Genomic DNA, 25224 nt, shown 5'->3' with positions numbered 1-25224 from the left:
CAGCCTCCTATGCTTCAAGGAATAAACTTCCATCTGTAACTTAGACCTTCAATCCTGGTAACATTCTCATAAATCTTCCTTGCACTCTTTTCAACTAATTCATGTCTTTCCTATAACAGAGTAACTAAAATTGTGCACAATACTCCAAGTTCAGCCTCAGTAACATCTTAAACAACAATGTCCTAACCCCTATATGAAATGCCCCAACTAATGAAGGCCAGCATGGCAAGTGCCTTCTTCACCACCCTGTCAACCTATGATGCCACTTCCAGAGAACTATGTTCTTGCATCCCTTGGTCTCTCTGTTCCTCAACATGCTCCAGGGCTCTACCATTCACTATGAAAGCCCTACCCTGGTTTGACTACCCAAAATGCAAAACCTTGCCCTTGAAATTTTGCAGTTACACTACCTAGAAAATGCCTACCAGCCTGCCTTCACCAATTCTCTTGGTTACCACTTCAAAAATCAAAATTCCTCTGTAATTTTTGATCATCTTCTTCACTGTCTGTGATACCACCTATGTAGTATCATCTACTAACCATTCCTGTTATATTCTCATCGAGACCGTTTATCTAATTGGCAGACAACGGTGGGCCCAGCTCCAATAATTGTGGCACACTAGTCACAGTCCTACAGTCTGAAAAACAACCTTCCACCTTCACCCTATGCTTCCTGTCATCAGATCTGTTATGTATTTAATCACCTAAGTCTCTATCCATCCCATGCAAACCAACCATCCAAATTAGCCTTCCTGACAAGACTTTGTCAAATGCTTTCCTAAGATCCATCTAGAAAGTAGCCACCACCCTGCCCTCATCAATTCTCTTGGTTACCTGTTCAAATAAACTCTTAACAGATTTATAAGGCATGATTTCTCACCTACAAGGCCATCTTTGTCTGTCGAAATGCTGGTAGATCCTATGTTTCAGAATCCAGTACAGTAACTTGTACACCACCAGAGTCAGGCTCACTCTCCTCTAGTTCCCATGCTTGTCTTCACTGCCCTCCTTAAATAAAGGTGCAACATTAGCCATCCTCAAGAGGCTTGTGGCATCTGAGTCATTATGTTCAAGACAGAGATTAATAGATTTTCAAGTGTTAAGGAAAGCAAGAGATCTTTTGGCGAGTGCAGAAAAATTGTGCCGAGATCTGACTGAATCATGGAACACGCGCTGAAGTCTGAGTGGCTATTCCTGCTTCTATTCATTTTATTATCATGCTAAATCCAACAGAATTATAAATCTGCTATCCCTCTGATATTCCTTCCACCTAAACAACTTCATTCCCAGGACTATATCCAAAGTTGCTCTGCTCTCATAGTACTTGCTTCTTATTAATTGGAAAAGTTTTCCTGAATAGAATTTAATTTTAAGGGTAATTGAAAGTGTGCACAAAAATTTACCTTCAAGTTTGCTTCTCCACACTCTTCTGATTTCCTCGGGCTCTTAGGAGTTAAACTGATTAATACAACACAGTTGCAGGCCCTTCGGCCCAGCTACTCTATGCTGACCATATTGTCCACCCACTTTTCTATATTCTGCCCCCACCCCAGTGTAGCTATGCAAATGCTTCTGCAATTTTACTATTGTAGCTGCCTCACTACTTCACCTGCCAGTTTGTTCACCCTCTGCATAAAAATGTTTCCCCTCAGGTCCCTTTTAAATCTTTTCCCTCTCATCGTAAACGTATGCCCCCTAGTTTTGGACATCAGCTACCCTGGGGAAAAGACTGCTACCATCCACCTTATCTGTGCCTCTCATAATTTCAAACATTTCTATAAGGTTAGCCCTCATTCTCCCATGTTCCAAGAAGTAATGACTTAATCTGGACAACCTCTCCCCCTGACTCAGGTCCTCTAGTTCTGGCAACATCCTCATAAAACTTTCCGGACCTTTCCTATAACAAGGTGACCAAACCTGTACACAGTACTTACAAGTGTGGTGTCACCAATGATTTGTATACAACTGTAGTGAGCATCTTCTACACATTCAAGGTCACTTGTCCATCTGTCACATCTGGAATCTGAGTCCTTTTCTACACATACATCCTCTATTATTCCTATTCTCTGGTGATCAATATCATTATCAGTACCCATGTATTGTAGAGATGCATGGGACCACTGCAGATACCTAGCCCAAAAATGTATTAAATGTTCTTCCTGTTCCTGTACCTTACAGTCAAATATCCATCATGAGTTACCATTCATGGAAAACAAAACAGCAAGGTTAGAAATAATGAAATTGTAAACCAAAAGGTCACTCAGCCCCACGTAGATTAGGTCATGATGACTGAGATTGATCTGGATGGATTGAGTCAGGTAGGTCAGGTCATAGAAATGTGGCCAGATAGGAAATGGTAAGATTCACCATCCTTCCAATACAGTTTGCACTGTACAGTCCTCAGAATTCAATCCTACAAAAGAAAAATCAGGAACTTCACACACAAATATAAATGATTCTGAATGTACAATTATGTTAATAAGAAAATCAGTTACTCATCCATCAACCACACCAAACTTAGCAAGAACACAGTTTATATGCAATTTTCTGTGAAAATGAGAATTTTTTTTGTTTTAACAGCTGGGTGGTTTGCATGGTTTTTTTGTATAACAAAGTAACCTGGCAGTAAAGTACTGGGCTTTGGGTTTTTATTTATGAATCTGTAATACCCGGGAATAAGTTACAGGAGGGACCTAAGTGAAGGATTCTAGAGTATATGTATAGTATAGCAAATATCTGAGGATGAGGCACACAGAAGAAATCTGATGGATTTGGGTGACACATTTGAAACCTAATTTCACCTACTTCTACAACACTGACCTACCATGTTATTTTAGTATTCATGTGGGAAATATTTTCCTTACGGGCTGCTTGAGCAGCAGTTTTATAGTGCCAACATGAATAAATGGTAACCCTTCACTTCACCCATAAGGTGGTAGCTATCACAACAGAGTTATTGGCTATGGTTTCATCAGTATATATTTCCTAAGCAAATAACCCTTATCTCCATATATTTCTACATTCTATGTAAAAGTATTCTTTGGTTGTCAGTAATCATACTAGTCAAATGTTTATGGATTGAAATGTCTGGGCTCAATAGTCAGGTGCAGGTGCTCTAAAATGGATAAAATTGCTGAGGAATGTACTACAGTAGCGGAGGTTAGCATTTCATGTGCGAATCTCCAATACTATCCAATTTATTTTAATCAGCTGTTAAACCTAGGGAGAACTGTCCTGACTATTAACACCCACCCTGCTGACACACTGTATTTCAAAGCGAAGCCAATGTGAAGGGCAGCAGTGTGTCAATTATGACCAGCCATTTCAATAGTCGTCATTATCTTTTAAGTGGACATTTTGAAAAACTGAACTGATTAAAACTAAAAAGGCAAGTGAAGGGAGATACTGAGTGGTGACTATGTACCATCAGGAGCCACGACAGGTTGCTTGCCCAGACCACTTCACATCTCTTTGTACTAAGGTGATGCTCCACATTCTTTTCTAAGAATTATTATTTGAGAGATTCACAAAATAGAAGTATAAAGGGTTACTTTAATCTTCTTGTTGTGATACTTGCACCACAGAGAATCTATGTTTGTTATATAATGTAATAAATTTCTAAGTAAAGGTTTATCATCTTTTATCAGACTGACTATTTGTTTGAATTTGAAAAGAAGGTGTTTTCCAAGAATCCAGGCAACAAGGCAAGCCTTTGTCTAATTTAACATCAATCACATCACACCTATTCAAGAATAAATATCTCAATCAAGACTTGTTTGCCATTCTGCCCCTGATCTCTGTTACTGCTTATCCTTAGTCAGGAAAGCAGGACTACAATTGACTTGGCACTTTTAGTACTCCTAACCATTATCCAGTGATTACAACATTTGTGTGTGTGCATGTGGACAGTGGACAAGGTTGTTAACCAGCAGTGATTGCATAGATCCACAACCTGCCAACACTCACAAACTTTATAACTATTGTGTTGTACCCAGGTAAAATAGAACAAATAAAAAAGTGCCAAGTCAGATCCAATCACCTGCTGTACAGATTGGGCTTATTCGTTTAAGTGACAAAATTCAGTTGTTTTTACATCAAGTCATGCTAAACAGGGTAGAAATGAATCGTGGATTGTAGATTGGATGGTTCAAATCATGCTAAACAGTAGAAATGAATCATGGATTATAGATTGAATGGTTTAAGTAAGGTGGGTTGCACTGATGAATTTTCAGAGAGTAAAACAGTAGAGAATCTAATTTACAGTAAAAAAGTGAATAGAGAGGTTCAAATCAAACAGAAAATTTGCCTTCATCCAAGTTAAATTTCACTGCAATTTACTTGCAGGACTGTAGATTACCAGATACCATTAATACAGAACCATAAATTTACTAGAGGGATGTTTAGTCTATTCAGCAATTGAAAGTTGTGAATGATAACTATGTATACAGTATGTCATATTGATGCACCACTGAACAATTAATGAGTTCTCCGTGAGGAATTAACTCTAAAAATATTGCCCAGGTCTTACTCCATGTGCTTCAAGGATACAGAGTGGGAGACAGAGGTATGTGATTGGATGGAGTGGGAAAAGTGGGTGTGAGGAATAGCAGAACAAAGCATGTGGATGTTCATTCTCTTCTTTATGGGATAGAATGCTGTTGCAAGTTATGTCACTGAACAACCAGAACGCAGCATTCTCAATGTTTTTCAAAAAATTCTGATCTTCATTAATTTCAATTAATCACTTGGAAAAAAAAACATATCACCAGCTTCACACAGTCCTGCATCTTTAAACTTTTCTCCCCATTAATCCTCTCCCAGGCTTCCTTCCTTGTCCATGCTTTTTTCAGTGAACCAAACTTCCATGTTCCTTTTTCTAATGAGTTCCCTCTTCTTAAACCTTACAATCCCTTTTCCATTTTTTTCCAGGTTAACTTTACTGTTCCTATTTCCCTTTTTTCCTATTCACTGGTTCCTCTCTCTTATCCTGACTTCCTTTCTCTTGTCCAAGGCCCATGTTCCTTTCATTTCTCCTCTGTGCTGTTTATGTAGCACTTTGTTCTGTGTTAATTTGCAAATGTAGCTTGTTATTGCAATTTGCACATTTTAGAATTGGCCAGGATTTCTGTATCTTGTCAGATGCAAAAATGGCTAAAAACAAAATACTCTTTTTGAGCTGTGCAAAGCAAGTTTGTTTTGCCAAAAGTTTGACTTTTTCTTTACTGATACTTAACTAAAATATAAATGCTGACAAAATACCTGTGAATTTAAAAGAAAACAAATTCTGGAAAATTTTAGAGAAATAAAGACTTAGTTTTATCTCTATTGTTTATTTGTTATGAATGCCCATTCACAGTCCTCAACAGGCGATCAGAGTTGGAGAGGGTCGACAGCTTTAAATTCCGCTGAGTTATCTTTTCAGAGGATCTGTCCTGGTTCCAGAATGTAAGTGCCATTACAAAGGAAGCACGGCAGTGCCTCTGCTTTCTGAGACATTGCAAACATTCGGCATATCATCTAAAACTTTGACAAGCTCCTATAGATGCGTGGTGGAGAGGATATGGAGTGTTGCATCACAGCCTGGTATGGAAACACCAATGCCCTTGAACAGAAAAGCCTACAAAATGTAGTGGATACAGCCCAGTCCATCACGGGTAAAGCCCTGAGTGTTGTCGCAGAAAAGCGGAACCCATCATCAGAGACCCCGCCATCCAGGCACCATTACTGCTGCCATCAGGAGGGAGGCACAGGAGCCTTAGGTCCCACACCACCAGGCTCTGGAACAGTTATCACCCCTCAACCATCAGGTTCTTGAGCTAGAGGGGATAACTTCACTCACTCCATCACTGAATTGTTCCTACAATCTATTGACTTGCTTTCAATGACTCTTCATCTCGTGCTTTTGTTATTTAATGCTTAATTATTATTATGGTTTTTTTTGTATTTACATAGTTTGTTGATTTTTGCACTTTGATTTTGTTTGCCTTGTAGTGCACCATTTTTCATTGATTCTGTTGTGCTTCTTTGCATTTACTGTGAATGCCTGCAAGCAAATGAATCTCAGGGTTGAATATGGTGACATAAATATACTACGATAATAAATTTACTTTGAACTTTGAATAACTATTTGCATCTACATACAACATGGGACTATATCTGTAAAAAGTGTCTGGCCTAACATACCACAGCATCCATAAAGATGCATAATAATATTACTGCCAGCAGGTCCATAAGACATAGGAGCAGAATTGGGCCATTCAGCCCATCAAGTCTGCTCTGCCATTCCATCATGGCTGATCCTGGATCCCACTCAACCCCATAAATGTGCCTTCTTGCCATTCCTTTGATGCCCTGACCAATCAGGAAACTATCAACTTCCACCTTAAATATATGGAAACATAGAACATAGAAACACAGAAAACCTACAGCACAATACAGCCCCTTCGGCCCACAAAGTTGTGCCGAACATGTGCCTACCTTAGAAATTACCAGGCTTACCCATAGCCCTCTATTTTTCTAAGCTCCATGTACCTCTCCAAATGTCTCTTCAAAGACCCTATAGTATCCACCTCCACCACCGTTGCCGGCAGCCCGTTCCACACACTCACCACTCTCTACGTAAAAAACCTACCCCTGACATGTCCTCTGTACCTACTCCCCAGCACCTTAAACCTGTGTCCTCTTGTAGCAACTGAATATACTTTAAAAAAAAATTCCTGACAGGTAAGGCAGATAAACTCAGTGCAGGGATTAGCACCATGGATTGTGATATCACAGACATTACAGGACAGGAAAAACTCATAGCTCAATGTACAGGGGTACAAACACTTCTGTTGTGATGGAGGTAGAGATAAGAGGAGAGGAGTTGCACTTTTGACTTGGGAGAATATTGTGTCAATATTTAGAGGGGATATTCTTGGGAGGGATCTAGCAAGACCATATGGATAGAACTTAGAAATAAGCAGGGATCACTTTGATATGATTACTCCAGTTCTCCACCCCACCTCCCCCCCCCCCATAGCCCACAGGAATCTGAGGAGCAAATATGTAGGGAAGTTGCATGTACATATAGGAATAACAGGATTACAATTGTGGATGATATAATGGCACTGACAGGAACTTGCAAAGCTTGATTGGGAGAGGCTGTTAGCATGTAAAGGGACACCTAGCAAGTGAGAGGCTTTTAAAAATGAAATAAGAGGAGATCGGGGCCATTTGTTCTTATTAGGGTGAGGGGAAATGTTGGCACGATTAGGGAACCGTAGTTAAGGGGGATACTGAGGTTCCAGTTAGCAAAAAGAAAGAGGCACTTTGTAGTTATAGGCAGCTGGGATGAAAGGAACACCATGAGGAGTATAAAGGATGTAGAATGTAGAAAATTAGGAGGGCAATAACAGTTTGTGAGATGTCTCTGGCAGTTAAGGTAAAGGAGAATCTTAAAAGATTCTGTAAGTAACTGGGGATTGAGTGGGTCCTCTGTATGTGTGAAGCCACAGGAAAAGGGCAAAGTCTTAAATGAATACTTCTCCTGTATTTACCATGAGGACATTAAACCTAGAGAGTTCAGGGAAGTGAGTATATCAACATTACAAAGGAGGAGGTATTAGTTCATAAAAATGAGTAAATTCCCAAGACCTGTATATCTTAGGTGTTCTTAGAAGCTGAGGGAATACTTGCTGTGAATATGTGCTGTATCTTTGTTAGCCTCCAGTGATGTATTGGAAGACAAAAGGATAGCTAATATTATCCCTTTACTTAAGAAGGACTGCAAGTAACAATTCTGTGGCTATATTCCTGGACTATATTTTTTTTTACTCAGCAGTAATAGAAGGATTGAGCTGATGGAAATATGGAATAAAACCTACAAAGGGTGGATTGATAAAAGATTCAAGGAATGGAGTTTATATAAACTATAATGCTGCAGAAAAATGAAGTAAGGCGTGTAAACATTGAAATGGATTCAGAAACAGGAATTGGCAACACGTTACGTGACACACCAGAGGGAGACAGAACCTGGTGTTCTTTTCAGATGATTTATGTTATTTAATTAGGGGTCGTGAAGGGTAGCATCTCTGACAAGCGGCAGCAACGTTTACTCACGTTGTAAAAGCTATGAACTTTTTGAACCTACAGGAAGCATAACAAATGAGACCAGGAGTATGTCACAATCTCCATCCTGCTCTACTGCACAATTCATTAAGATTGTGGCTGTTCTGATCTTGGCCTCAGCTCCACTCTCCTGCCTATTGCTTATAACCTTTAGACCATAAGACATAGAAGCAGAATTAACTCATTCAGCCCATCGAGTTTGCTCTGCCATTCCATCATGGCTGAACCTAGATCCCACTCAATCCCATTCACCTGCCTTCCTGCCATATCCTTTGATGCCCTGACTGATCAGGAAACTATCAACTTCCACCTTAAATATACCCACGGACTTGGCCTCCACCAGTGGCAGAGCATTCACAGACTCACTACATTCTGGCTAAAAAAAAAGTTTCCGTAACTCTGTTCTAAAAGGTCATATGGGATCCCCATCAAGCTAACAATAAGAAGTCCATCGAAAAAATCCAACGCCGTGCTGCTCACTTTGTGTAAAACAATTACAGCAGGAAATCCAGTGTCACCAACATGCTCTCTAACCTTCAATGGGAACCACTTGAAAACCGACGTATTAAACTACGGTTAATTTTCATTTTCAAAGAAGTTCACAACATCACTCCATCAAACATCCAAATTCGTCACAGGTCAGTTCAACTCGACAGCAAACTGGACCTCACATATTGGAAACTCCTTCATTCAATAAGATTTGCTACCAGTACTCCCTCTACCCAGGATCAGCAAGAGAGTGCAACCTTCTGCCGCCAGACCTGTGCAGTATTTATGACATTAATATTTTTAAAGATAGACTCAATCAAATCGATTTAGGGGATCTAGTCAAAAAAGCTTACTTTACAATTTAACTCCCACGCCATAACAGCCGTCCGGCAGTGCTTGCGAAGTACCAAGCAGAAGCAGAATGTCACCCCTCAATTTTGAGGCTGTGCCCTCTAGTTCTGGATACCCCCCACCATAGGAAACATGACTCTGATGTGGGTCAATAAGCTGCTGTATCTACTTTAAGCACAAATATATTCTATGGTTCTGCCTCCCCAAATCTCAAGGGTTGAGAAATTACATCCACTCTCCTCCAAGGCTTGTATTCTGGGAGAAGTCTGGCTGTCTAGCACTACCATAGTCTGTTCTCCAATTGAAGATCTGCTGCAAATTTCGGGACAAGTGTAGATAATTTAATTTCAATATAGTGTATACAGCTCTTGAAGGACAATATCTGGAATACCATGTGCAGGTCTGACACCACTACCTAAGGAAAGATGTACGCAAAGGTTGATGAGATTGGTTTCCAGAATAGCACAATATTCCAATGGGAAACTAAGCAGATTAAGCCTAAGCACTTTTGGCTTTAGAAGAATGAGGGGTGATCTCCGTGAACCATGCCAAGTATTTATGACATCTAAAAGATGGCCACAAAATAAGAGAAACACCACTAAGGAGATAAATGAAAGGAAATTTCTTCAGCAGAGTACAATGAAATTTTGCAATCCTCTGTCCCAGAGAGTCAGTCTCTGAATACATTCAAAAATTGACAACTTTTTGGATATAAAAAAAATCAAGAGACATGGAGTTAGTACAGGTAGTGGGACAGAGGTCAGAAATCTGACGTTATTAAATGGCAGAACTGGTGCATGAAGTGCTGTGGCTTACTCCTGTGTAAATTCCTTATTTTCAAGTCTGTACAGGGCAATTTTTATGTTGATCAGTTCCCAGAGTTAATTATGATGCTGTAAATCTGCAGTTTAAAAAAATGCAGAATATTATCAGCAAATTCGGAGAATAGTTAACATTCCAGGTCATTGAATTTAAATCCAAACTGGGAAAAGTTAGAAATGGAGCAAATTTTACATGGTAGAGAAAACAAAATGGAACATTTTTGTACAATTCTAATCGCTCCAGGACAGGAAGTATCTGGAGGCTTGGGAAAGGGTGCAGTAGAAGTTCACCAGGATGCTTCCTGGATGAGAGGGATGAGCTACCAAGGGAGACTGGATAAACAGAATGTTTTCTCTGGAGCATCAGGGACTGAGGGGAGACCTGACAGAAGTTTATAAAATTCTGAGAGACATGAATAGACTGTAAAGACAGAAGACATAGAAGCAGAATTTGGCCATTCAGACTACTGAGTCTGATCCACCATTCCATCATGGCTGACTTATTATCCCCCTCAACCCTATTCTCCTTCCTTCTCCCCATCACCTTTGACACCGCTTCTAATTGAGAACCTATCAGCTTTTGCTGATAGCTATACCCAATGACTTGGCCTCCACAGCCGTCTTTGACAAAGAATTCCACAGATTCCAAAGATGCATGTGCTATGCATCTTCTAGCTAAAGAAATAGGGTAGACATAATCTTTAGAGGATAGGCATTTAATATGAGAGGGGAAGTTTAAAGACAATGTGTGGGCCATGTATTTTTACACAGAGAGTGTTTGGAATAGGCTGTCAGGGTTAGTGTTGGAATCACTACGACAGTGGTTAAGAGGATGTTCGGTAGATGCACGAACATGCAGTGGAGGGATATGGATTGTGCAGGCAGAAGAGATTTACATGTAGTTTAATTTGGCATCATGCTTTGCACCAACATCGTGCCTGAATAGCCTGTTCTGGCCCTGTACTCCGCCATGTTCCATGTTGATTTGAAGGAATACTTGAGTCCCACAGGGATGGTAATAGAGAAGCTAAAAGGGAAAGAGGTGGTGGCATGGAAAGTGAAGACTAGGGGAACACTGAGGAGAGGAAAGAAGAAGTATTTGGAGTAGAACAGACATGGTTGAGAGAGCCCTATCAACGACGCTGCAGGGGAAACTGCATTGATGGCAAAGGGGTTCTCTGAGAACAAATAATACAGGGGAGTAGAAATTGAGAGCATAGAAGTAACATGCGTCCGGGAGTATGGGGTCTATATTGGATATTGGTTACTAACTCATCCCCTGAAATGGAGACAGGGATGTTGCAAAAGGCAGGGACAGACCAGATGGAAGTGATAGCAGGGAGGAAAATGTCAGCTTTTTGAATTGATGTAACTGGAGAAAGAGTGATGGTGGAGAGACCCTGAATATGACTAGAACAAAGAATGTTTCACAAATCCCACAGTAACGGACTTGTCTTTCGCCTTTTCTTTTGCGCAAGTGTGGAGTTAAAGTAGAAGTTGTTCCTAGTGGGAATAAGTGGGAACACTTTCCATTAAGAAAGTAGCACTGTCAAACGCACTGTCCGAGTCCAAGCAAAGGTGCAATTGTTCCTCCTTTCTGTCTTCTTTATGATTGCAAGAGACTGCTGGTTATCAAGAACATCAAATACTACAGGTCTACCTCATCAGTGTTGGCACGTGGCCAAGTGGTTAAGGTGTTCGTCTAGTGAGCTGAAAGTCGCTAGTTTGAGCCTTGGCTGAGGCAGTGTGTTGTGTCCTTGAGCAAGGCACTTAACCACACATTGCTGTGCGACGACACCGGTGCCAAGCTGTATGGGTCCTAATGCCCTTCCCTTGGACAACATTGGTGGCATGGAGAGGGCAGACTTGCAGCATGGGCAACTGCCGGTCTTCCATACAACCTTGCCCAGGCCTGCACCCTGGAAACCTTCCAAGGCGCAAATCCATGTCTCATGAGACTAACGGATGCCTATAAACCTCACCAGTGAGTTGCTCAATAGCGATGGAGCTGGAAATCTCCAGTCCTGATGATGTGCCTCAGCCTGAAACGTCAACTATACTCTTTTCCATAGATGCTGACTGCCTGCTGAGTTCCTCCAGCATTTTGTGTGTGTTGCTTGGATTTTCAGCAACTGCAGATTTTCTCTTGTTTCAGATTGGAATACTTCAAGTCTGATTCACTGGTTCATTGGCAAAACTGACAGCAGTGCAGCTCTATTGCCTCAGTTGTGGCAAGCACTACACCCTCGGACCTCGGGGTCGCCTCTTGCAGCTGCCAGGAGAGGAGATGCCAAGGAGATGAAGGAGAGAGAGGCTTCTATGGGTACTTTGGAATCCATACTGCCCTCCAGTGTTTGCTTATTGAAAGAACAAGCTGGATCAAGAAGACATCCCATGCACCATCAATCCACAGGTCATTCCATTCAGGGACTTGGGCTATACTATTTTTAGTGACTGTGTGTTTTCTGCTATGGCGGTGTGCTGTTGATGTGTTTTGGGCCTTGGGCCTGGAAGATCGCTGTTCTGCATAGTTGCATTCATGTATGGTCGAACGATAATTAATCTTGAACTTGAAGGTAGGTGGTGATAGAAGAGAACAGTTAGCCTCTATACAACGGACAAGCAAAAGACCCAGGCATTGTATGGAAGTATTAAGAACATACTGTAGAACATAGCAGAGTACAGGTTCTTCAGCCAACGATGCGCTGAAATTCTAAGCCTTCTTTCCTACGTAGCCTCCATTTATGAGGAATAGATTGTCCTTGGTGACAATGAGAAAATGAGTGGTAACTTTTAAAGTGGAAAAGAGGCTAATCTGTTCCAAGGTGTGATAAATGTAAATATGAAAACCTCATTTAAAGGAGATTTATAAAAATACAACCAAGAGAGGAACAAACCAGTAGGACAAAATCAAGCTGAAATAATGGATCTCCAGTGACAATCCTGCTTGCGGATCTCAAGGGTATTACACGCTGCTTGATTTAGCCTGAGATCCGCACTTGATGCGATGTGATGGCATGTCCACGTCCTTGACCTCAAAGCAATTCTGCTCAACAGATCCATTTCCCCCTTTGCAGCATCCAGTGCTCCATCAAAACCTTTTTGTTTCACAGGGCAAGAATCACAAACAACAGCTCTTAACATTTCTTCGTATCATTCTTCCTCCTTCAGTTTCCTCATTCAACACATCATCCTCCATAATCTCTGACATCTCCAAAGTCATGTCATCATTAGGTACACTCTCCCTTCCTCTTTCAGCATTCTGAAGAGACCGGTGTTCCACAATACATAGAGCATATAACACAATACAGGCCCTTCAGTCCAGAATGTTGAACTGCCCTTTTAACTTACTCTAGGATTAATCTAACCCTTCTCTCCCAGATAGCCCTCCATTTTTCTTTCATCACTGAGCCCATCAAAGAGACTTTCAAAGCCCACGGTGCATCTGCCTCTACCACCACATCTGGCAGTGCACTCCTCAAGCTTACCACTCTGTGTGAATAAACTACATCCAATATCCCCTATCCTTTGCAACAGTCACCTTAAAATTATGCCCCTTCATATTAGCCATTTCCATCCTGAGAAAGACACTGGCTATCCACTCTGTCTACGCCTCTTATCATCGTACACCTCTGTCAAGGCGCATCCTCCTCTGCTCCAAAGAGAAAAGCGCTAGCTCGCTCAATCTTTCATCATATGATATGATCTCTAATCCAGACAGGCTCCTGGTAAATCTTCTCTGAGCACTCTATAAAGCTTCCACATCCTTCCGATAATGAGGCAACAAGAACTCCAAGTGTGGTCTAACCAGTTTTACAGAACTGCAGCATTACCTCACGGCTCTTGAACTCAATCCCCCAACGAATGAAGGCCGGCACACCACACGCCTATTAACCACCCTATAAACTTGCATGGCAATATCAAGGGATCTTTGGACGTGGACCCCAAGATCGTGCTCTTTCTCAACATTGCTAAAAATTCTGGTTCGTCTGATTCATTCTTTCATCTCTATCAGAACCAATTCTACTTAACACCTTCTAATGCAAAAACAGGAGAGATAGCAACTTCTCCTTTGGACACTTTCCACCATCAGCAACCCAAACCCCACCCCCCCCCCAATTGAAACAGTAATTTACTTTTATCTTTTCTAATCTAGTTGTCTCCTGTTACATTCAAGTTTAAGTTTAATTGTCATTCAGCCATACATGAATGCCCAAAAATACAGCCAAACGAAACAGCGTTACCCCAGGGCTAAAGCACAAAACACAGTACCAATAGTCATACACAGCACAAGGTACATGTAGCACATATAAGACATTAGTAAAATACTTTCACACACAAAAAAATATAGTCCAAGTCCCAGAGTCCATGAATGTTGCAGCAGGCTTCAGTCAAACACAATTCATCTTGTCTTCTGCTGAGCAAACACTGGAGGTAACACTGACTCCAGCATGAACGCTGCACCACACTGCCTCCTGGGCAGCTGCACACAGTGACATTGCGGCTTGAGGCCTAATCCTCACTACAACCAAGGCCACAAGGCTCCTCTGTCCACCCCCATCATCCGCCAATAAAACAGTGAATTGGACTTGTGGCATTCCACATTAACAATGTCCAACAGGGCCTTGCGATCACAAGAAAAGCTATAAGAATCACTCACTGTTAGTCTGCATACTGCCGTCGCACACCAATGCCTCTCTGACACAGGCAGTAGCACAGTCCCCACCTAGTCCTCCTCCTTCAGTTTCTCCACCAACAAGCAATTCACTAAGTTCTTGATGTCTGGCAGGGCCTTTCAATCATAACAAATATGTTTTAAAAGGACAATAATGCCTTTGATTGTCTCTATAGAAGCCACTATGTCCCAGCATGCTTCCATCTTACCAGAAATTGTTTACATTAGATACCAAAACAGCTTTAATAACCATTTGTAGAAAGCCTCCATTCTGTTAACAAAGGTGTCTGAATTTCCACTTACTTGTCAGTTTAAGTTTCCATCCCTCTCTCACCAGGATCTCTCAATCTTAGGTCGCCTACTTGATTCTATCAAAGCTCAATATAAGCTTAAGGAAAGGAGTACATGTTTTACTTGCCTTACTACCTTATTTCAGACAAACACTGGACTGAATCCAACAGTTTTACTAATCAGACGCGTGTCTCATTTTTCACCCATTTAGATTTTCTCTCTCTCTCCCTGAGCAATTCCATGCTGCATGACCCTATGATAATGGCTGAATCACAAACAACAACAGTTAAAGCCAGGGAGAAGGGAAAACAGAGGTCATGGTCAGAATCAACTGATTAACTTTTTCCTACTTCATTGTCTCCACGTACCCAGGTTTGCCGTGGCATTTCTTCAAGCTCAAGGTTATTGTCATTCAACCAGACACATGTATACAGCTAAACAAAACATTGTTCCTCTGAGGCCAAGGTGCCAAACACAATTTGTGCCAAGATATATGGCATTTCATTTTGAGAACAACTCAGTAACAGGCCCTTCGTAACAGGTCATTCGTAAGGCCAGTGATGTTGTGGGGATGGAACTGGACTCTCTGACAGTGTGTCTGAAAAGAGGATGCTGTCCAAGTTGTATGCCATCTTGGACAATGTCTCCCATCCACTACATAATGTACTGGGTGGGCACAGGAGTACATTCAGCCAGAGACTCCTTCCACCGAGATGCAACACAGAGCGTCATAGGAAGCCATTTCTGCCTGTGGCCATCAAACTTTACAACTCCTCCCTTGGAGGGTCAGACACCCTGAGCCAATAGGCTGGTCCTGGACTTATTTCCTGGCATAACTTACATATCACTATTTAACTATTTATGGTTTTATTACTATTTATTATTTATGGTGCAACTGTAACGAAAACCAATTTCCCCAGGAATCAATAAAGTATGACTATGACTATGACTCTCCGGCCCGACGGGTTTGTGCGCCCTCTTACAAGCATGACCAATTAACCTTAAGTCTTGGGAATGTGGGAGGAAACCAAAGCACCAGAAGAAAGCCATGTGGTCACACACAAACTTCTTACAGAGAATGGCAGAATTGAACCCGGGTCACAGACGCTGTAATCTCATTGTGCCAACTGCTACGCCACCGTGCAGATCACATTTGTGGGCAACTACTGTATCCAGCTGTGCACAAATGCTTCGCCAATGTATGTCACAGTTACGGTCACTCCTAGCATACTGCCAAGTATTATACTAGGTGGGCATGGTGGTTCGTGTCATTTTTTTATTACTCCTTGTTCATCCTGGTTTCTGCCCACCTGGGGTGTTTGTCATCAAAGAAAGTAGATTTCCGCTGTTTTTCCATCAGCATCAGCTTTACACTTCTACAAACTTGAGGCCATTATAAACTGAATTGCTTCAGCCTCCCCTTCAGAACCTGGAACTCTTCATAAATCACGAGCATTTGTCACTTGTTCAATGTGGAAGTCATCAATGACCACAAGAGATAAACTCAAGGTCAGAGCCATGCATCCAGTAAACTGATTTGACTTCTTCATTCCACTGGAAATATCATTCACAAGCAACTATAACCAAGGGGGCTGGATCTCGGATGATAAATAATAGTCTCCTTCTGTGGCTTTTGACACCTACTGTATACATCCTCCAATCAACTCCCGTAGAGCATTATTATAATGAACACCAAACCACTAACATGACTCATGAAAGGATTGCCATCAGATTCAGATTTATCACTTATGCATGGAAACATACAAAGAAATGCAGCATTTGTGTTACCAACCAACACACCTACATTTGTGCTGGGAGCAGCCTGCAAGTGTTGCCACACATTCCAGCACCAACTCATGCTCAAAATGCTCAGCAGACCTACACAGAACACAACAAGCAACAAAGCAGCAACAACAGAACAAGCCCGTTTCCTCCCTCCCTCCCACTTACCTACACACACAGACAGTTCTCAAATTCCAGGGCCTGCCTCCAGGCCTCCAGTCTCCAGCCTTCAGCCTCTGGACTTCCAATTGACCTTCAGGCTTTGATTTTTGGTATTGACCCCCTGGAATAGCCAATGACAGGACTCCAGCCTCCAGACTCACCGACTGGACAGGCCTCATGCCTTCTCGTGCCTTCTGCTCACACAGGTATCCAATTGCAGGATCCACCGAACTGGGACAGCCCGACAACTGTCCTTCGTCACCTGTCCATGTTGCTGGAGCAGAGGCCTGACCTCTAACTCCTCCACATCCTGTCCCTAAACCCTAATCTGAATTCTAACTCCTCCACATCCTGTCCCGAAACCCTAATCTGAATTCTAACTCCTCCACATCCTGTCCCGAAACCCTAATCTGAATTCTAACTCTCCCACATCCTGTCCCTAAAACCTAATCTGAATTCTAACTCTCCCACATCCCTGCTCCTAAACCCTAATCTGAATTCTAATTCTCCCACATTCCTGCTCCTAATCCCTAATCTGAATTCTAATTCTCTCACATCCTGTCCCTAAACCCTAATCTGAATTCTAACTCTCCCACATCCTGTCCCTAAACCATAATCTGAATTCTAATTCTCTCACATCCCTGTCCCAAAACCCAAATATGACCTCTTATTCTCCTGGTGCCAAAACCATCCCAGTGAATTTAAAAAAAAGCAATCCAGTCTGACTGAGCCATGAATTTAACAGAGACAGCAGGACATCGCAGCCAGAAGTCCTCGAAAGATGAGTTTTGCTGTCTGCACCAGTCCAGGGGCACTTTGCAGAACACCAGGTAATTCTACAAACGTACATATTTCGTCAAGGCACGCAGCCCTTGGCAAAGAAAAGAAGGAATATCCGAAAAGAAAAAGCAGGAGGAGGGTAAAGATGTCCGATAGGAAAAGTGCACAATGAGAATCAGGCTGAACAAGTATTACACTAAACTGATCATGTGGCTCTGCACTGAAGAGAGACTCTACTTCAGTCACTCATTTGTGTACTCTGTAATAGCCAGATTAACAGGACCTTCTCATGGTGCAATTTAACAGGCATTTTCCAACAAGAGGCTTACAAAGCAGAAACAAGTATAAACTTACCCAAAGATCCCTTCAAAATAGAATCATCCTCACATGAAAGAGATGAAAGTTAACCTCATTTCTGAAGGATCAAATGATCATGATTTACACTGTATTATGTCACTGGGGGCAAAGCTCACTCATGCGCTTGTGTTTATGGAGTCCTGTCAATGCCTTTTCTTTAACTAAACTACTTGTAAATGTTAGACTGACACTGTAGAAATTCCTTGGTGGAAAGGCTTCTATAAGAAAATCCATGAGGACACATATCAGCTGACTGACAGCAAAAGAGGTCAATGGACACTTGCATCATTTGGATAGGATGTTGTCAATAGATGTTATTCATAAAGCTATTTAATTACAAATGAGAAATCCTTCCTTGGAACAAACCATAAGAGAGCAGAATTAGGCTATTTGGCCCATCAAATTTACTCCACTATTCAATCATGGCTGAACCCACTCTTCTGCCTTCTCCCCATAACCTTTCATGTCCTTACTAATCAAGAACTTATCAACAACTGTTTTAATTATACCCAATGACTTAGACTCCACAGACGTCTGTGACAATGAATTCCACAAATTCACCATTCTCTGGCTAAAGAAATTCCTCCACATCTCTGTCCTAGAGAATACCCTTCTGTACTGAGGCTGTTCCCTCTGGCTCTAGACTTTCCCACTATTAATAACATCCGCTCCATATTCACTCTGTCCAGGCCTTTCAGTATTCGGTATGTTTTAATGAAAGCACCCCTCCCCCCGCAATTCTTCTAAACTCTATTGAGTACAGAGCTATAGCCAAGCCATCAAACGCTCCTCATGTGCTAATTGGCGACTGATTGTCTTATACACCCATCATAGCTTTTCATTAAAGATCTTAAAATCTTAAAGATTCATTAAAGATTTTTCTTGAGTGCCATTTAAACATGCCCCAGGTAATGCCAATTTACAGCACAATGGGCTCATTATTGTTTTAGATTAAAGGCTACGCTTTACAATCAAATCTATATCCAGGTTGTACAAGGTTACTAGGGACTTGAATCTCTGGACAATTCCCATCTGTACAAGCATTCATTTAGAATTGCAGCAGTCCATTCAGGCCCTTGTAAGGAGAAGAGAATAGCAATACTTACCAAGTCTCAGCAAATGCAAATCGCCTTCCTGGAAATGCATCATTAATCCTTACAGTATCTTTCATCAGTACATTATTTTGTAGTAATACAGCTGATTAATAAGACAATGGTAAAATGAAACCATAACTATGGAATTATAATACTTTGGGTTTAGATAATTCAATGTCAGCAGAATCCACAGTAATTATACTTAGTTGCAACATGTCCCAGAGTTATAGTACCTAGAGTTTCCTTTGTTAGACTTCATATTGATGTTTCTGTAAACTCATATTAAATCTACCTGAGCATTATTTACAAAAAGCTAAAAATAAAATGAATCCTTGAGGGAATGATCTGTTTGTATTTGTATCTGATGGACAAAGTGGGTAGTAGTAGGACATAATACTATGGGATAATGAGCAGTGCCACCCAGTGCAATCGAGGCTAGGAATATCATTTGTACATGGCATCTATAACACTGTCCATTCCACAGCAGCATCTATGGCTGTCACGGACTTTAGTAAAACAGTTGCAGATGAGTGTGAGCCCACAAGATCATTCAGAGTCTTCCCCAACCAGAAATCCTGGATGACCCCTGAGAAACACAATCTGCCGAGGGCCAGATCAGAGGTATTCAAGACTGGTGACCAAGAAAGCGACAAGAGATCTGGGTCCAATCTCATGGGTGAAGTGGCAATTCTGGACTAACTTGAATCAATGAAGGATGCTCAACAGTTGCAACAGGGCTTGAATGCTATCACCTCACAAATTTAAATCTAGCGACGTAGGTGACAACAGGGCTTCACTTCCAGATGAGCTCAATGCCTTCTGTGCTCGCTTTGACTGTCAAAACAGGGAGGAACCATCACGAATTCCCACAGCCCTCAATGATTCTGTGATTTCAGTCCCTGAGCCTGACGTGCGAGCAGCCTTCAGGAGGGTGAACTCACAAAGAGCATCCGGCCCAGACAGGGGTACCTGGCCAGGTACTAAAGACCTGTGCTGATCAGATGGCTGGACTGTTCACTCAGATCCTTAACCTCTCGCTTCAGCAGTCTGAGATATCCACCTGCTTCAAGCAGGCTTCAGTTATACCGGTGCATAAAAGGTATGTTGTAACCTGCCTCAGTGACTTTCATCCAGTAGCACTTACATCCACAATGATGAAGAATTTTGAGAGGTTAGTGATGACACATATTAACTCCTGCCTGAGAAGTGACTTGTATCCACTTCAATTTGCCTACCGCAGCAACAGATCCACAGCAGATACCATCTCATTGGCTCTTCGCTCAACCCTGGAACAGCTGGACAGCAAAGGTGCATATATTAGAATGTTTTTTATCAACTTCAGCTCGGCATTCCATACCATCATCCACTCTAAACTAATCTATAAGCTTTCAGACCTGGGCCTCAATACCTCCTTGTGTGACTGGATTGTTGATTTACTCACTTGCAGATCCCGGTCAGTTCAGATTGGTAACAACATTTCTTCCACAATCTTCATCAGCAGAGTTGCACCTCAAGGCTGTGTGCTTAGTGCTCTACTCTTTCACCTCAGACAGTTGAGGAAGTTTGGTATGGGCCCCCAAATCCTAAGAACTTTCGACAAGGGCACAATTGAGAGCATCCTGACTGGCTGCATCACTGCCTGGTATGGGGACTGTACCTCCCTTAATAAAAGGACTCTGCAGAGAGTGGTGCGGACAGCCCAGCGCATCCATAGTTGTGACCTTCCCATTATTCAGGACATTTAAAGGACAGGTGTGTAAAAAGGGCCTGTAGGATCACTGGGGACCCAAGCTATCCCATCCACAATCTATTCCAGTTGCTACCATCCCGGAGGCGGTACTGCAGTATAAAAGCCAGGACCAACAAGCTCCGGGACAGGTTCTTCCACCAGCCCATCAGACTGATGAACTCATGCTGATTTGAACGTACTCTATATTACATTGATTGTCCTACTTATTACAGGGAGGGGAGGGAGGGAACGTCGACTCAGACCATGAAAGGCCTGCGTCGGGCATTTTCATGCCTTACAGGACGCAGATTGGAAGTCTGTGTGGGGCGCCACTCCTCGCACAGACACTAGAGCAAAGTGTGGTTAAGTGCCTTGCTCAAGGACACAAACACTCTGCCACAGCTGAGGCTCGAACTAGCGACCTTCAGATCACTAGACGAACGCCCTAACCACTTGGCCACGTGCCCATTATTATAAATTATTATTAATTACTAAGATTGCACATTGCACATTTAGATGGAGACGTAACATAAAGATTTTTACTCCTCATGCATGTGAAGGATGTAAGAAATAAAGTCAAGTCAATTCAATTTGCTTTACACTTATGACTGTGTGGCTAAGCACAGCTCCAATGCCATATTCAAGTTTACTGACGACACCACTGCCGTAGGCTGAATCAAAGGTGGTGATGAATCAGCATATAGAAGGGAGATTGAAAATCTAGCTGAGTGGTGTCAGCAAGAACAGGATTCAGATTATCTGAGCTATGTGATCAACTTGCAAGCAACAGCACACCCTGACATCTTCACCATCATTTTGGGGGTTTTAACCAGGCCAGACTGAAAAAAGTCACTAAATAATTACCATCAACAAATCACTTGGAGTACCGGAGGAAACAACACACTGGAACACTGTTACACCACCATCAAGAATGCCTACCGTGCTATTCCACACCCTCACTTCGGGAAGTCTGATCACCTGGCTGTACTTCTACTCCCTGAGTATAGGCAGAGACTGAAGACTACAGCACCAGTAGTGAAGACCAAGAAGGTTTGGACAAAGGAGGCACAGGTGCTCTTATAGGACTGCTTTTGAATGGTAGACTGGACTGTATCCAGGACTTCATCTTCGAATCTGGATGAGTATGCCGTAGTTGCTACCGACTACATAGATACCTGTGTGGATGGGTGTGTGCCCACGAAAACTTACTGTACTTTCCCAAACAAAAGCCATGGATGAATCAAGACATACGTCATCTGCTGAGGGCTAGAACTGTGGCATTCAAGTCTGATGACCCAGGTCTGTACAAGAAAACCAGGAATGACTTGCAGAAGGCAATTTCAAGAGTGAAGAGACAATTCTGAGCGAGATTGCACGCAACATCTGACGCACTTGAAACTTGGCAGCGTTTGCAAGACATTACTTCCTACAAAGCAAAGCCCAATATCATGAATGGCAGCGATGCTTCACTATCAGATGAGCTCAACACCTTCTATGCCTGCTTTGAAAGGGAGAATATAACTACAGCTGTGAAGATCCCTGCTGCACCCAGTGACCCTGTGAGCTCTGTCTTGGAGGCTGATGCCAGGCTGTCTTTCAGGAGGGTGAACCCTCGCAAGGCTGCAGGCCCCGATGGAGTACCTGATAAGGCTCTGAAAACTCATGCCAGCCAACTGGCGGGAGTATTCAAGGACATTTTCTACCTCTTACTGCTACCATCAGAATTTTTCACCTGTTTCAAAAAGGCAACAATTATACCAGTGCCTAAGAAGAGTTGTGTGAGCTGCCTTACTGACTGTCGCTCAGTAGCACCCATATCTAAGGAGATGAAATGCTTTGAGAGATTGGTCATGGCTAGAATCAACACCTGCCTCAGCAGCCACCTGGACCCACTGCAATTTGCCTATCACCACAATCGGTCAATGGCAGACGCAATCTCAATGGCTCTTCACACAGCCTTAGACCACCTGGACAATACAAACACCTATGTCAGGATGCTGTTCATGGACTATAGCTCAGCATTTAACACCATCATTCACACAGTCCTGATTGAATAAGTTATAGACCTGGCCTCTGTACCTCCCTCTGCAATTGGATCCTCGACTTCCTAACCAGAAGACCACAATCTGTGCAGATTGGTGATAATATATCCTCCTCACTGACGATCAGCACTGGTGCATCTCAGGGCTGTGTGCTTAGCCCATTGCTCTGCTTCCTCTATACCCATGACTATGTGGCTAGGCATAGCTCAAATAACCATCCATAAATTTGCTGATGATACAACCGTTGTTGGTAGAACCTCAGATGGAAACGAGAGGGTGTACATGAGTGAGATATACCAGCTAGTTGAGTGGTGCTGCAGCAACAACATGGCACTCAATGTCAGTGAGATGAAAGAGCTGATTGTGGACTTCAGGAAGGGTAAGAGGGATCAGAAGTGGAGAGAGTAAACAGTTCAAATTCCTGGGTGTCAAGATCTCTGAGGACCTAACCCGGTTATAACCTGCAGTTATAAAGAAAGCAAGACAGCAGCTATACTTTATTAGGAGTTTGAAGAGATTTGGTATGTCAACAAATACACACAAAAACTTCTATATTTGTACCATGGAGAGCATTCTGACAGGCTGCATCACTGTCTGGTATGGGGGGGGGGCTATTGCACAGGACCGAAAGAAGCTGCAGAAGGTTGTAAATGTAGTCGGCTCCATCTTGGGTACAAGCCTACAAAGTACCCAGGACACCTTCAGGGAGCAGTGTCTCAGAAAGGCAGCGTCCATTATTAAGGACCCCCAGCACCCAGGGCATGCCCTTTTCTCACTGTTACCGTCAGGTAGGAGGTACAGAAGCCTGAGGGCACACAGCAATTCAGGAACAGCTTCTTCCCCTCTGCCATCGGATTCCTAAATGGACATTGAACCCTTGGACACTACCTCATTTTTAAAATATATTTTATATCTGTTTTTGTAGATATAAATTAGGGATGGGGTATATCGTAAGATGGAAGGCCTTGGAAGAAAGAAAGGGGGAGGGGAGCACCAGATTTTTTTTCTCTCTTTCCCTCTCACAATAACTCCTTGCCTGTTCTCCATCTTTCTCTGGTGTTCTCCTCCCCCTTTCTTTCTTCCAACGCCTTCTGTCCTATGATACTCCACCTTCTCCAGCCTTGTATCCCTTTTGCCAATCAACTTTAGCTTCATCCCTCCCCCTCCTGTCTTCTCCTATCATTTTGGGTCTCCCCCTCCCCTCCCACTTTCAAATCTCTTACTACCTCTTTTTTCCGGTAGTGCTGACGAAGGGTCTCGGCCCGAAACATCGACTATACTTCTTCCTATAGATGCTGCCTGGCCTGCTGCGTTCCACCAGCATTTTGGGTCTGATTCTGAGAGGTGGTTTTAGTGTTTATGGATTTTTGTAAGGCATTTGACACAGATCTCATTCAGAAAGTCAGGAGGCATGGCATCCAACAACATTGCTGCGTGGACTTGGAATTGGCTTTGCCACAGCAGGCAGAGAGTGATAGTAGTTGGAGTGTATTCTGTCAGGTGTCTCTGACTAGTGGTGGTCTGCAAGTATCTGTTCTGGGACCCCTGTGACTTTTATAAATGACTTAGATGAGGAAGTGGAAGGGTGGGTTAGTAAGTTTGCAGATGACAAAAAGGCTGGTGATGTGGATAGTGTATAACATTGTTGTAGGTTACAAGACAAAGACAGGAAGCAGAGCTGGGCTGAGAAGTGGCATATTAGAAGTGATTTGGGAGGTTCAACTTGAAGGCAGAATACAAGGTAAATGACAAATAGAGGGACAGAGGGAGCTTGAGGTCCACATAATAGATCCCCCAATGTTGCAGCGCATTTGATAGGGTGATTGGTGTGTTGTCCTTTGTTAGTTGGGGGATAGAGTTCAGGGGCCTTTAGGTGATGTTGCTGCTCTATAAAACTGTGATTAGACCACACTTGGAATGTTTGTCTCATTATAGGAACAATGTGGGAAGTTTACAGAGGGTGCAGAGAAAATTTACCTGGATTAGAGAGCATGTCTAATGAGTAAAGGCTGAGCAAGCTCGTTCTATTCTCCTTGGAGGAAAGGAGGATGTGAGGTGATTTGATAGAGGTATATAAGATGATAAGAGGCATAGATAGGGTGGATAGCCAGCACCATTTTCACAGAGCCGAAATGGCTATTACAGAGGACACAATTTTTAGGTAATTTAATGAAAATATAAGTGGGGTGTCAGAGGCAGAAATTGGTAAGTACATGGAATGCACTGTTGGGCTTGGTAAAGTACATTAGGGATTTTAAGAGACTCTTACTGTAGGTACATGGATGAATGAAAAAATGGAGGGCTATGTAGGGGGACAGTGTCAGATTGATCTTGGTGTAGGTTAAGAGGTTGGCACAACCTTGTGGTTTGGAGGGACTGTTTTGTGCTGCAGTGCTCATTGTTCCTAGTGGACAGGCAAGGTGGAAGTGAGGGGGTGGGGAACAACGGCAGAGTTTAGGGTCTTGGCAACTGAAGAGTGGGCCACCCACGGTGCCGCGATGAAAAAGAAACAATCAGAAGGGTAAAGTCCGGAGATATCAGA

The 25224-nt window shown here is 42.5% G+C and overlaps 1 long non-coding RNA gene across 1 annotated transcript in view; it reads right to left on the bottom strand.

Moving 5' to 3' along the window:
• The window catches only part of LOC140186672 (uncharacterized), a 37937-nt gene that overhangs the window by 7992 nt on the left and 4721 nt on the right, over positions 1-25224 (bottom strand). Inside the window, exon 2 of the long non-coding RNA XR_011882911.1 lies at positions 881-1008. This is a non-coding gene — a long non-coding RNA (uncharacterized lncRNA). The remainder of the gene's footprint in view (positions 1-880; positions 1009-25224) is intronic.

Source organism: Mobula birostris, chromosome 23 (genome assembly GCF_030028105.1).
Source record: "Mobula birostris isolate sMobBir1 chromosome 23, sMobBir1.hap1, whole genome shotgun sequence".
In the NCBI taxonomy this organism is placed as follows: domain Eukaryota; kingdom Metazoa; phylum Chordata; class Chondrichthyes; order Myliobatiformes; family Myliobatidae; genus Mobula; species Mobula birostris.
This window is presented reverse-complemented; position numbering and strand designations above follow the sequence as displayed.